Source organism: Chrysemys picta, chromosome 12 (assembly GCF_011386835.1).
Source record: "Chrysemys picta bellii isolate R12L10 chromosome 12, ASM1138683v2, whole genome shotgun sequence".
Taxonomy (NCBI): Eukaryota; Metazoa; Chordata; order Testudines; family Emydidae; genus Chrysemys; species Chrysemys picta.
In genome coordinates, this window is record NC_088802.1 from 2,802,535 (window position 1) to 2,816,191 (window position 13,657).

The 13,657-nt window shown below is 50.0% G+C and overlaps 1 protein-coding gene across 2 annotated transcripts in view; it reads right to left on the bottom strand.

The window, feature by feature from the left end:
* Nucleotides 1-1,488: 1,488 nt before the first annotated feature.
* The window catches only part of LOC135974898 (uncharacterized), a 30,624-nt gene continuing 18,455 nt past the window's right edge, over nt 1,489-13,657 (bottom strand). For both annotated transcript variants that reach the window (XM_065564082.1, XM_065564083.1), the window contains one exon: nt 1,489-5,367. The gene's annotated coding sequence lies outside the window, so the exon portion shown is untranslated. The remainder of the gene's footprint in view (nt 5,368-13,657) is intronic.

The window sequence follows — 13,657 nt, forward strand, 5'->3', positions numbered from 1 at the left end:
TAGGCGCACTGGATGGTGAGCTGGGCGTTTTCCTGGACGCTGGGTGGCTCCCGGGCCAGTATCTCCAGGGCATGACACTTGCCCAGCTCTGGCATCAGCCTCCCGCTCCGCTCCAGCTGGCTCCGGGGCTACCCAGGCTGAGCTTTTCCATGCCGGAGAAGGGCCAGGGAAGTCAGCCAGCCAAGGCTCCTCTCCTCCAGCTCGGCCTCGTATGCTGCCAGCTCATGGGGCCCTTTGCAGGGCCAGACCCAGCAGCACCAGCCCCATGGCCAGCGCCAGGGGCAACACGCAGGGGCTGCTCCATCAGCGCCAGGCATCCCCCAATGGCCACCTGCAGGGACAATACGGGGCCGGTCACTGCCACGGAAAGGGTCTTACAGAGTGAGGGAGACACCTGAGTGTGTGAGCTCCCAGGGGCGGGCGGGCGGGGGCTCCATCTATCCGTCCCTGCTGGCGGGGAGTGTCTGTCTGTCTGTCCATCCCGAGCTGATGGCTGAGGCAGGTGAGAAGAGAAGAGAGCTCACGCACGTGTGTCTGTGCGACACCTGCCCCAGTCCTGTGGACAGGCTAGCGCCCCTGGCCGTGGCTGGCGGGAGCTCTCCCCGAGCCGTGAGCTGGGCTCAGCTAGCCACAGGTTCTAACCCCAGCTCCCCGCATTCGGCGTCTCTGTGAATCCTCTCGGGCTCAGGTTGGAGCATCCAGGGCCTGGTGAAGGAATCGGGGTCAGGCTCTTCGCCCATCGGACTCCAGCCTTGGGGGATTTACAAAACTCCTGGGGTTTCAGGCTCCCAAAGTGCAAAGCTGCTTCAACGGATGGGCTGGGACCTGACACTGAAATGTTACATGTTTCAGTCTGCTGGGCAGTGGCGGGGGCTGCAGGTTGGGAGTGAGGGGCACCGGCAGAACTCGGGGGGGAGCCCAAGGTTGGAGGAGGTTGGGGGTCAGACGCTGGGGAAGGACCCTCACAGCTGCTCCTGTGTCCAGCGGAGGAGATTGGGGTCCCTGTGAGACGATTCCCCCAGAGCGGGGCGTGAACCCCTGAGTCCGTCCTGTTTCCTCCTAGCGAGGATACCTGGCACCTAGCCCTGGAACCTGCCCAGCTCTAACCACAGGTATTGGGCTGCCTTGTCCCATCCAGGGGGCCCGGTAAAGGTTCCCTCCTCTGGCCACAAGCAGGAAATTAACCCAGGACGGCAGCTGACCCTCAGCAGAACCCTGGTCCAGCGCCCATGTTACAGTGGGGGGGGGTCTAAGTCGCAGAGGCAGACGCATTTTTTCAGGGAGCCCCCGGAGAGGGCAGCGAGTAGCCTCAGAACGATCCGACAGGGATGCTGAGCCGGACGGGCCGGGAGCCAGGGCTCAGAGACCTTCCTGGAGGGGCCGTGTGGCTGGGGAGCTACAGGTGCGCTGAGTCAATGCCATGAACCTGGGCCCGAGACTAGGGGAGAGGCTGGAGCCATTGTGATTCTTGTAAAGACTCACAGACTCTTTTTCAGGGGACAAGGCAATACGCCGCCTTTATTTAAAATGCTACACAACTATTAATATCAGTGTATGCATATATTTATACACACACACAGACACACACATGCCAAAAATGTTCTGCAGTTGTGGTTATAGGTACCGGTCCCTATCGTTGTTCAAGTCAGCCCAGGGGCCAGCTCGACCGAACACGAGTGGTGAGCCAGGCCTCCATCGGATGCGTCCGATGCTCCGTCGTTGGTGCAGAACGAACCCAATGCCTCCTGGCTCCTGCCCATCTTTCTATCAGTTGTCTCTGATGTAAGGCTCTGGATTTTGCAGTCTCAGCTGGGATTAGATCATTACAAATTTGCCGTTCTCACAGTTATCTTCCATCAGTGACGTTTGGATCCTTAATTACAAACTTGGTGCTGGATGTTTACACAGCTGATCCTTATCTTATACTTTGTTTTTAGTTTGAGGCAGATGCCTGTGCACCTCAGGGTTATATGTGTACCCCTTGGATCACCAAGGCCGGGTGGTACTGGCTTCTGGGTTTCCTTCACTCTTTCTTCTGTAATTAGGCCCATCTGCTACTAACATCCTATCTCTTATTTGCTACACACACACACACACACCTCATTCACACAAAGAACAGCTACACATTCTTCTACCAAGCAATTAGAGGAAACAGCAGAGGGGTTGTTAAACAATTTTCTAAGGAACAGGCTTGAAACAGAACATCATAGAATCGAAGGACTGGAAGGGACCTTGAGAGGTCATCTAGTCCAGTCCCCTGCACTCATGGCAGGACCAAGCACCATCTAGACCATCCCTCATGGGCGTTTGTCTAACCTAGCCTTAAAGATGTCTAATGATGGAGATTCCACAACGTCGCTAGCCAATTTATTCCAGGGCTTAACCACCCTAACAGTTAGGAAGTTTTTCCTAATGTCCAATCTAAACCGCCCTTGCTGCAGTTTGAGCCCACTGCTTCTTGTCCTATCATCATTGGTTAAGGTGAATAATGTTTCTCCTTCCTCCTTGTAACACCTTTCAGGTACTTGAAGATGGTTATCATGTCCCCTCTCAGTCGTCTCTTCTCCAGACTAAACAAACCCAGTTCTTTCAATCTTCCCTCATATGTCATATTTTCTAAACCTTTCAGCATTTTTGTTGCTCTTGTCAGTGAGCACTTGGACTGTTTATGCTGTATGGGTGAAACTCATCTCGGCGATCGCTGCAAGATTTGCAGGTCATTCAACCCTTGGACCAAGAGAGAAAGGGACATTCGGCTCAGGCTGTCCTGATGGAATTGGCATTGACCCCAAGTCCGGCGTGCTGCTCTGAGTTGGCACCGGGTACCACGGTGTCAGTGCGCGGCGACCCCCTGGCGCCATCTACCAGTCGGCACCACTCCCCATCTGCGGGGCATGCCAAGAAGGCTAAGAAGAGGCCTCTGCCGCGGCACCAGAGCAAAAACAGGGGAGGCTAGACCCATGTTAGGCAGTCCTCAGTCCCCATTGGCCTCTAGGCCTCCAACTCAGGTCGAGTGGAGTAGCCCAGCCAATTCGGAGCAGGCTTCCCCGGATGTCCGGATGCCCTCCTCGCCGGAGGCCCTGCAAGTGGCCTGGGATGTTATGTCCATGCCGGTACCAGGGGCTCCATGGTCCAGAGGCAAGCCATCGCTAGGATCTCCGCAGTCACCCCCGGCTCGGTACCATTCGCGGTTGAGGGAATGTTCCTGACGCCGTTTGCCACTCAGCGACCGCCCCATGCATAGTTCACGCCGGTCAGCGTTGACCCCCACCAGGCTGTCTGGCTGGGTTCCCACTGACAGGGGTTCCAGGCACCACTCTGCCTTGAGGAGCGGACACTGTCGAGACTGAGGCAGACGGCACTGACGGTCCTCATTTCTGAGGGGCTATTGTATCCAGTCACAACATGAACATCCACACTGTTCCCGTTCATCATCGCACTCCAGGACCCCACCACGGCACCACTCCTGCAGTCCCGGGCGTCGATCGCTGGTGCCTCGCCGTTGCAGATCCGCCCGCTGTAGCTGATCGCGGAGCAGCTACTACTCCATGTCAGGATCACTGTCTCATGGTCGGCCCCATTTCCGACGCCAACGCTCCTGCCGGCCCAGGGTCAGTGGCAGGTCGTACGCCATCCCGGCCCCCCTTCATAGCCGCCGATCGATGGGACAGGCCAGTCAGGCTGAACAGTGCCTGTTCTACCGGTGCCACAGCAGGAAATAGGGATCTGTGGTGGAGATCTCTGGGTGAGGGGCCACTGGGCATGGGGGTTGCTGGGCATAAGGGGGAGGGGGTACTGGGCAGGGGGCGCTGTGGCGGGGCAGGCTGGCAGCGCAGGGCTGGGTTTGGGGGCGCAGGTGGGAGGGAAGTGCAGGGGTGGGGGGTGAAGGCAGCACTGTGCAGAGGTTAGGGGTGAAGGTGGGACAATTAAACTGGTTTTAATAAAGTGCACGTGGCAAGTTTACCAATACTGTGAGCTTCTGTTTGTGTTGCTAAGAGCAAGTCGGGCACAGGGGCACCAGTTTAATAATACTGCGTAGGGCCCCATAACCCCTAAATACAGTCCTGCCCCCACCCCACTCCCTGCAGCCGCAGTCTGCCGGCCGCTGTGTTCCTAGTGCAGGGCACAACTGGAGCATTCCCATGGTTTGCTCTTTGTTCCCCAAAGGGAGGAGCACACTCAGCTGTTAGATACTTCCCGGAGCTTTGAAAGGGGAGGGGCGCACACCTGCCGGCCAGCGGAGATCAAAACAGTGAGCAGAGCGATCAGGACAGGCATTGTGGGATACTGACGGAAGCCAGTTCTGTCTACAGAACAAACAGCAGCGTCTACACTGGTACTTTAACTTTGCGGCAAAAGGCTTCATGTCTCTCGTTGAAGTGGTTTTATTTTGTCGGCAAAACAGCAGAGTTTGTGCCCCTCCTCGGTTCTGAAGGCAAAAGGCAGCTTTTGCTGACAAAACTTTCCAGTGTAAACAAAGCCTAAGTACAGGAGACAGACAGACGAAAAAGATAAAATCAACATTTGTGAATTGGAAAAGTTAGCACTTCTTTGAGGCTGTGACCTGAGATAGCACCACACTTGCAAGACAAATTCACATTCTAAATGTGAGTTCGGACTCTTGAAAATCTATTGGAAAATCTTCTGTCTAGTGAGATCCCCACAACTAGCACCAGAGTCGCCTTGACAAAGGATTCTGGGTGAACTTTCCCTTAAAAAGGAGATAATAGACAGGGCAATAACTGAGAAGATTTTCACTGTCAAAAAATGATTTCTTTAGTAAGGGCTGATTGGTCGCTTCCTTGCCCTTCTGATCATAGTCCCCATGTCTGCCAGCTGGATTTTATTAGAGTCTAACTCACGGGTTATAACCCAAAGAGCTGTAGGAACTTCCACTCCCTTGGCAAGTGACAGTGGCTCACACTCAAGCAGAGATGACAGCGTTTGTCCCCCACCGATAAGTCCATCACTCTGGGATCTGAAAATATGGTCTGAATCTGTATGTTATTTTATGAGAAATGGGTTAACTCCCCCCCCCCACCCTACACACACACACACACACACACACACACACACACACACCGTGAAAACTACTTGATTTCATACGTCACTGGGAGCAACACAGATCCACCAGGCCTTTTTGTCACTTGGAATAGCTTTGCCGACCAGGACTTGGCAGAAGTTAGATGGAGGCTAAGAAGCCCAGCTGTGCCTCCTGCAAAGCCCTTGGCACAACATATCCAAATGTTTTCATGCTGCGGTTGGTGAGAATCAGGCAGTGACTCCGGCCCCCATTGTTCCAGCCACCTGTTTTCCCTCTTCCTCAGTCGCAGACCAGGTGTCTATCCCCTGCTGAGCTGTGGGAACCTGGCGGGGAAGACGATATTTAGAAATTATTGTCTCAACCACAGAGGGCAAACACTGAGCAGAAAAAAAGATGGTCACTGCCCCAGTCATTGGGTTGAGGGGGAGGGGCTTGACTCTAGGATCCCCCTTCTAAAGGCTGGAATACCACTGGCAGCCCACAGTACTTTGTAAATGTTCCCAGAACCACCTGCTGCGGAGAGCTGTGCCATGAGCTAGGCTGTAGGTCCCTCTGGAGTCCCACAACACAGTGACCCAGCGATGGCGGGAAGAAACGCTGTATGGAGCTGGGGGTGGATGTGGCAGGGGCTGTTTTCAATCAGCTGTTCTGCAGAGTGGCTGTGCTGCACCATTGCAGGGACCAACAGCGTCAGGTGCTGCCACTCCACAGTCTGTCACGGTGCTTCCTCCAGGTGATAACTCAGACCAGAAGGAGTTTCCAGCCTCCCAAGAGTAACATGAGACAAAGTGGGTTCTAGCCCACGAAAGCTTATGCTCAAATAAATTTGTTAGTCTCTAAGGTGCCACAAGGACTCCTGTTCTTTTTGCGGACACAGACTAACACGGCTGCTACTCTGAAATGAGACAATGTATACATAGGAAAGGCCTGTTTGCTGTGCAAAGTACAGAATCAGCCCATTTTTGAGAACAATAAAAGGAAACTAAATTCCTCTCTTCTCTGCAGAAGCAGCCATGGCTGCTGCGAATCCAGCACAACTGCTCCTAGCTGCAGTGACTTGTGCGGTGTGTCTAGATTATTTTAAAGATCCAGTGTCTCTAGATTGTGGGCACCATTTCTGCCAGGCCTGCATCACTCGGTGCTGGGAGGCATTGAGTACAAACTTCCACTGTCCTGAGTGTAGAGAAACCTTCTCCCAGAGAAACATCAAACCAGACCGATAGCTGAAGAATATTGTAGAAGCTTCCAGAAAACTTACACTGGAGCCAACAAAAGAACCAGAAGTTGGGACAGTCTGTGAAAAACACAAGGAGGATTTAAAAGTCTTCTGCCAAGAGGATCAAACACCCATTTGTTTGGTTTGCCACCTGTCCCGAGATCACGGAGAACACCCTGCGGTTCCCATAGAGGAGGCTGCTGGGTATTACAAGGTAAGAAATCATGCGATGGTGTAAAAGCTGGAACGTCCAGGAATGGCATTGTAATAAAAAAATTATGGCAAAAAAGGTGGATACGGTTAGACCCCCTTACGAACAATACTTTAGCAATGAGAACAGACTTATAACACACTGTTATTAACCTGTTCTGGCCCCAAACCATTTTTATCACCAATAAGGACCCAGAAAAGTCAGTTCTGAATTGCCCAGGGGCGGAAATGTATAACCTATAGCCCAGTGCTATTACAGTGGAACTGCTGCTGACCTGGGACACACATTCTGCCAGAAATGAAAAAACATCTTGTGTGCATGTGTTGTGCACTTGTCATGAATCAGCGCAGCCATGGGAATTGCTGGATTTTCCTGAAAAAAGGCACAAGAAGGGGGAGAGGAAAAGTCTCCTGGCTGACATGTGGCATATGAACAAGTGTAGTTGGCTTCAATATTGTCACCTCTTAAAAAATACTCGTAACGTCTGGAAGCTCCCAACTTGCAGAGATTGCAGGGACCTGGCAGTACTGACACACAAACCCTTCCAGGGGACAGTGAAGGTCATACACATCACTAAGCATTGGGACTGATTCTGCTTTTCATACATTGTTTTTTATTTCTTGTGTATTTTTGAGAAGAGTCACTCTCGTGTGCAGCTGAGACATTAGAGTCTGTTATTTTTCACTGGTAATTTTTAGAGAGGCCTAAATGTTTCTGCTCCACAACTGTTGACAGTACAGATGGCAATGTACAACCATGAGATCTCAAGGGATATTTTCTCATATTCCTATAGGGCACTGTGACAGGGTTAGGACTCACCACCTGACACCTCCTACTGGTTGTCTCAGGAATTAGCTCTGTCCAGTGAAGCGCCCCCTCCTGGTGGTGTCCCATCCGTCGTCTTGTCCTCGGTTGGCGTCTGAGCCCGCGTCGCTGTCCAGCTCGCTGTGCCCTCTTCTGGACCACTGCCCTCCGGCAGTGCCCCTTAGTCCAGCCACACCCCCTTCTGGGGGTGGGGTGAATCAGCAGTCCTCTGCGCCCCAGCCACCATGTACAACCACACCCCAAAGACTAATCGCTCTTGTCAGGGATCTGGCGTAGTCCTTGATGGCCGCTCCTTACGGCCGATAGCTAGGTGTACTGCAAGGGGGGGACCCAGGCCCGCCCACTACTCTGGGTCCCAACCCAGGGACCCTCTAGTGGCAGCCGTCCTGCCCTCCTTCTCTCCCTCAGTCTGTCCAGGTCCCTGGGCCGCTTCCCCTTCGGCCCCTCGCATCGGCTAGGCCCTTCCCCTCAGGGCCTGCAGCCGCCCCACTACAGGCACACATGGGTCAGGTGTTTCGTCTTCTCCCAAATAATGAACGATCACTTTGTCCACGTTTCCACCAAGAACTTCATATCCGTATCTGTGACACAAAACTGCATCTGTATTGATCAGTCTTCGGAAATATCTCGTCCTTACCAGAGGCTCCCCGCGTAGGGAAAAGATGTCTTCCTCTGTGGATCCATTTCTATTGATCACACCTCCAGTCATCTTTTTTGTCCTTTTGCTTTTCATAACTGTGTGCAAGCAGCTGTCCATTTTTTGGCTTAGAAGCTGGGAGAGTCGATATTTTGTCTTTTATATGATTTCTTAAAATGTCCAGTGCTGCTTGCAGTGAAAGTGTCCCAATTTATACATAGAAACTAAACTACACATACTGGTGAAAAAAAGACTAAACAATCTATTTTATTGTATTTGTGCATCTGTGAACTTTAGGTTTTGTTAAATCTTCTGCAAAGTTTTGCGCAAATCAGATTAGAATTAAGGGGAGACACACACTGACTGGACAATTGTCGAGACGCAACTGATGATAGAGTAGATGATTAAAGTAGAATAATGTATTTAATTTAAGCAACACACACTCCCAGCTCAGTGATTGGCAACAATGATAGGGACCTAGGAGGCTAGTGGCCTATTCTGAACCTACTTACGTGCCATGCAAGTGTACAGACAGGATTTCCACACCCTCTAAGCAGCTCTGTGCATTCTCAACACCGACTGAGAGCTACGTGCAGGGGAAGGTCAAGGTTCCAAACTGCAGAGGCGCAGAGGTGAAAACAGGTGTTCCCACAGGTACATGCATTGTGAAGCAGCAAGAAAGCGAGTATTCGCCCCCATGGAATACCCACCCTGTCCCCCTCACTGCCTGCTCCCTGGCCCCATTTCTGTGGTAACATCTGAGCTGGTCTAGGAGCGAGCACTGAAAGTGCTCAGTGACGGAAGAGTGAGATCAGAGGAAGGAAATGGACTTGCAGGGGGCAGAGAGACAAGGTGGGGGAGGTGATATCTCTGATTGGACCAACTTCTGTTGGGGAGACAAGCTTTGGAGCGTATACAGACAGAGGTACACAGAGAGAGGCAGCAAATCAGCTGCAAAGCAAAAGGGAGCAAGAGAGACTCAGAGTTTTTCCCCAGAGCCAGGCAGTAGGAGGCAAACAACTCATTGCCATCCTCTGGGCCCCTTCGGAACAGAGTGTTTGATTAATAATTAACCCTTCATTGCACAGAGCAGGCAGTGAAAGGCTGGTTTGGCCGGTGTTTTCAGTAGTACTGTGCTGCTCTCACTTGTGTGACATGCAGCATTTTTGTCCCCTGGGCCACTTTGGAACCAAGTGTTCTGGGTGGGTTTAGTAATAAAGCGAATTATGCCCCGAAAACCCGGGTTAAAGGTCGGTTCAGACGCGTTTCTCATTAGCATTGTATCAGTCTCCCCTGTATGTGCTGTATGTAAAACTGGTCCCCTGAGCCACTTCAGAACCGACTGTTCAGGCTCCTCCTTGGTTTTAAAATGGTTCTGGGCTGGAATGGGTTAATGACAGTCGGCTGTTAATCAGTTCTCTTCACTACAATAATGTTCCCAATGTTGTCTGACTGTTTCCGCTGCGGTGTTTTAAATCAGTTTTATTTATTTGGTCCCCGAGCACTTTTGTAACCGTGTGTTCCAGGTCCTTTTTTGTGTTCCAATAAAAGGTTCTGAGTTAGAAAGGGTTAATAACATGTGTAATTAGTCAATTCTCATTAATAAAAGATTGTTCTGAAGTGTCTGTAACACTATCCACTGTTTTTTCAACAATTGTATTTATTAAGATGTGTTTCTGGCATATTTTTGTTCCCTGTGCCTCTTTGGAACCGAGTGTTCTGGGCAGTTTTATTTATGAAGCTAGTTGGAGCTTGGAACAGGCCCCTAAAGGTGGCTTCAGCAAAGGTTTTCTGTAGTGTTGTTCTCAGTTAGTTGTATTACGTGACAGTTTTAGTAAGGCATGCAACAACTCTTTTGCATGCCTTAGGCAGTCAAAAACGGCGTCCTCCATGCGGTGTAAACATGATCTCACATGTACTGTGTGCGAGGTCCTGCTGTGCAGAGGACACCATTTTATTTAATATCGGGGCCGGACCAAATCGTCCGGCGCGTTGGATGCAGCCTCCAGGCCACCAGTAAGACAATGCATGGGTGGTTGGGCATGCAATGCATGCTTGCATTTATAGATGGCACCCCACTGAATGGGAATCATTTTGGTCCCTTGTGCCACCTCAGAAAAAATAAAGCTATTTTTTGCCTGTAACTGGCACTTGAAGGTGGGTTCAGAAAAGGTTTTCTGTGGGATAGCGTTTGTGATGGGTTGGATCACAGAACCCCCCTTGGGAGCTGCCACCCGATGTGCCCAGACTACTTCTACCCCTGCCTTCCCTGCCAGCTCGGGGCCCCAGCACCCTGTTTTGCTGAGCCAGACACTCCCGTCTGCTGAAACACAGACCCAGCGTCTGAATTACTTGCCCCAAAGCTGCAGGTTTACCTGAAAGCAGCTTACAGAAGTGTTCCTGTCTTTAACACTCAGATGCCCAACTCCCAATGGGGTCCAAACCCAAATAAATCCGTTTTACCCTGTATAAAACTTATGCAGGGTAAACTCATAAATTGTTCACCCTCTAGAACACTGATAGAGAGATATGCACAGTTGTTTGCCCACCCAGGTATTAACACATACTCTGGGTTAATTAATAAGTAAAAAGTGATTTTGTTAAATACAGAAAGTAGGATTTAAGTGGTTCCAAGTAGTAACAGACAGAACAAAGTAAGTCACCAAGCAAAATAAAATAAAATGTGCAAATTTATGTCTAATCAAACTGAATACTGATAAGATCCCCACCAGTTCCAGAATGCTCCCTTTTACAGACTAATCTCTTTTTAGCCTGGGTCCAGCAATCACTCACACCCCCTGTAGTTACTGTCCTTTGTTCCAGTTTTTTCCAAGTATCATAGAATCATAGAATCATAGAATCATAGAATATCAGAGTTGGAAGGGACCTCAAGAGGTCATCTAGTCCAACCCCCTGCTCAAAGCAGGACCAATTCCCAGCTAAATCATCCCAGCCAGGGCTTTGTCAAGCCGGGCCTTAAAAACCTCCAAGGAAGGAGACTCCACCACCTCCCTAGGTAACGCATTCCAGTGTTTCACCACCCTCCTAGTGAAATAGATTTTCCTGATATCCAACCTGGACCTCCCCCACCGCAACTTGAGACCATTGCTCCTTGTTCTGTCCTCTGCCACCGCTGAGAACAGCCGAGCTCCATCCTCTTTGGAACTCCCCTTCAGGTAGTTGAAGGCTGCTATCAAATCCCCCCTCATTCTTCTCTTCTGGAGACTAAACAATCCCAGTTCTCTCAGCCTCTCCTCATAAGTCATGTGCTCCAGACCCCTAATCATTTTTGTTGCCCTCCGCTGGACTCTTTCCAATTTTTCCACATCCTTCTTGTAGTGTGGGGCCCAAAACTGGACACAGTATTCCAGATGAGGCCTCACCAATGTCGAATAAAGGGGAACGATCACGTTCCTCGATCTGCTGGCAATGCCCCTACTTATACAGCCCAAAATGCCGTTAGCCTTCTTGGCAACAAGAGCACACTGTTGACTCATATCCAGCTTCTCGTCCACTGTGACCCCTAGGTCCTTTTCAGCAGAACTGCTACCTAGCCATTCGGTCCCTAGTCTGTAGCAGTGCATGGGATTCTTCCGTCCTAAGTGCAGGACTCTGCACTTGTCCTTGTTGAACCTCATCAGGTTTTTTTCTGCCCAATCCTCTAATTTGTCTAGGTCCCTCTGTATCCGATCCCTACCCTCTAGTGTATCTACCACGCCTCCTAGTTTAGTGTCATCTGCAAACTTGCTGAGAGTGCAGTCCACACCATCCTCCAGATCATTAATAAAGATATTAAACAAAACCGGCCCCAGGACCGACCCTTGGGGCACTCCACTTGAAACCGGCTGCCAACTAGACATGGAGCCATTGATCACTACCCGTTGAGCCCGACGATCTAGCCAGCTTTCTATCCACCTTACAGTCCATTCATCCAGCCCATACTTCTTTAACTTGGTGGCAAGAATACTGTGGGAGACAGTATCAAAAGCTTTGCTAAAGTCAAGAAATAACACATCCACTGCTTTCCCCTCATCCACAGAGCCAGTTATCTCATCATAGAAGGCAATTAGGTTAGTCAGGCACGACTTCCCCTTCGTGAATCCATGCTGACTGTTCCTGATCACTTTCCTTTCCTCTAAATGTTTCATAATTGATTCCTTGAGGACCTGCTCCATAATTTTTCCAGGGACTGAGGTGAGGCTGACTGGCCTGTAGTTCCCCGGATCCTCCTTCTTCCCTTTTTTAAAGATGGGCACTACATTAGCCTTTTTCCAGTCATCTGGGACCTCCCCCGATCGCCATGAGTTTTCAAAAATAATGGCTAATGGCTCTGCAATCTCACCCGCCAACTCCTTTAGCACCCTCGGATGCAGCGCATCCGGCCCCATGGACTTGTGCACGTCCAGTTTTTCTAAATAGTCCCGAACCACTTCTTTCTCCACAGAGGGCTGGTCACCTTCTCCCCATGCTGTACTGCCCAGTGCATCAATCTGGGAGCTGACCTTGTGCGTGAAGACAGAGGCAAAAAAATCATTGAGTACATTAGCTTTTTCCACATCCTCGGTCACTAGGTTGCCTCCGTCATTCAGTAAGGGGCCCACACTCTCCTTGATTTTCTTCTTGTTGCTAACATACCTGAAGAATCCCTTCTTGTTACTCTTAACATCTCTTGCTAACTGCAACTCCAAGTGTGATTTGGCCTTCCTGATTTCACTCCTGCACGCCTGAGCAATATTTTTATACTCCTCCCTGGTCATTTGTCCAATCTTCCACTTCTTATAAGCCTCTTTTTTGCGTTTAAGATCAGCAAGGATTTCACTGTTTAGCCAAGCTGGTCGCCTGCCATATTTACTATTCTTTCTACACATCGGGATGGTTTGTTCCTGCAATCTCAATAAGGATTCTTTAAAATACAGCCAGCTCTCCTGGACCCCTTTGCCCTTCATCCTGAGGGGTGGAGAGGCTCTCTCTTTAGCCAGCTGAAGACAAAATGGAGGGGTCTCCCACAGGCTTAAATAGACTTTCTCTTGTGGGGGGAGAACCCACTCCTCTCTCCTATGCAAAGTCCAGCTCCAAGACGGAGTTCTGGAGTCACCTGGGCAAGTCACATGTCCATGCATGACTGAGTTCCTTACCAGCCAAGCCACATTCCTGGGAAAGCCCAGATGTGTATTAGCGTCTCCAAGTTCATTGTTGGCTTAAGTGTTTCTTGATGGGGCACTTACTGAGAATAAGAAGAACAGGAGTACTTGTGGCACCTTGGAGACTAACAAATTTATTAGAGCATAAGCTTTCGTGGACTACAGCCCACTTCTTCGGATGCTGAGAATAGTCTTTTCTCAGAACGCTGGCCAACTGCTTCACTAAAACCTACTTAGAATCAAACAAGCATGCAGCCAATATTCATAACTTTGAATACAAAAATGATACATGCATACAAATAGGATTAATAGCTTCAATAGATCATAACCTTTACAGAGATATGTTACATGGCATATGTAGTATAAAACACATTCTACTTATATCATATATATACATTCATATGCATATTTCCGTAAAGAATTAGGGAGGTACCGTCACAGCTTTATTCTCACTTAGTTGTATTATGTGTATCGTTTTGGTCCCATGAGCCACTTCAGAACTGTGTGTTCTAGATCCTTTTTGGAGTTAAAAAAGAGGTTCTGGGCCAGATCAGGTTAATAGCAATGTTTTATTAGTCTGGTC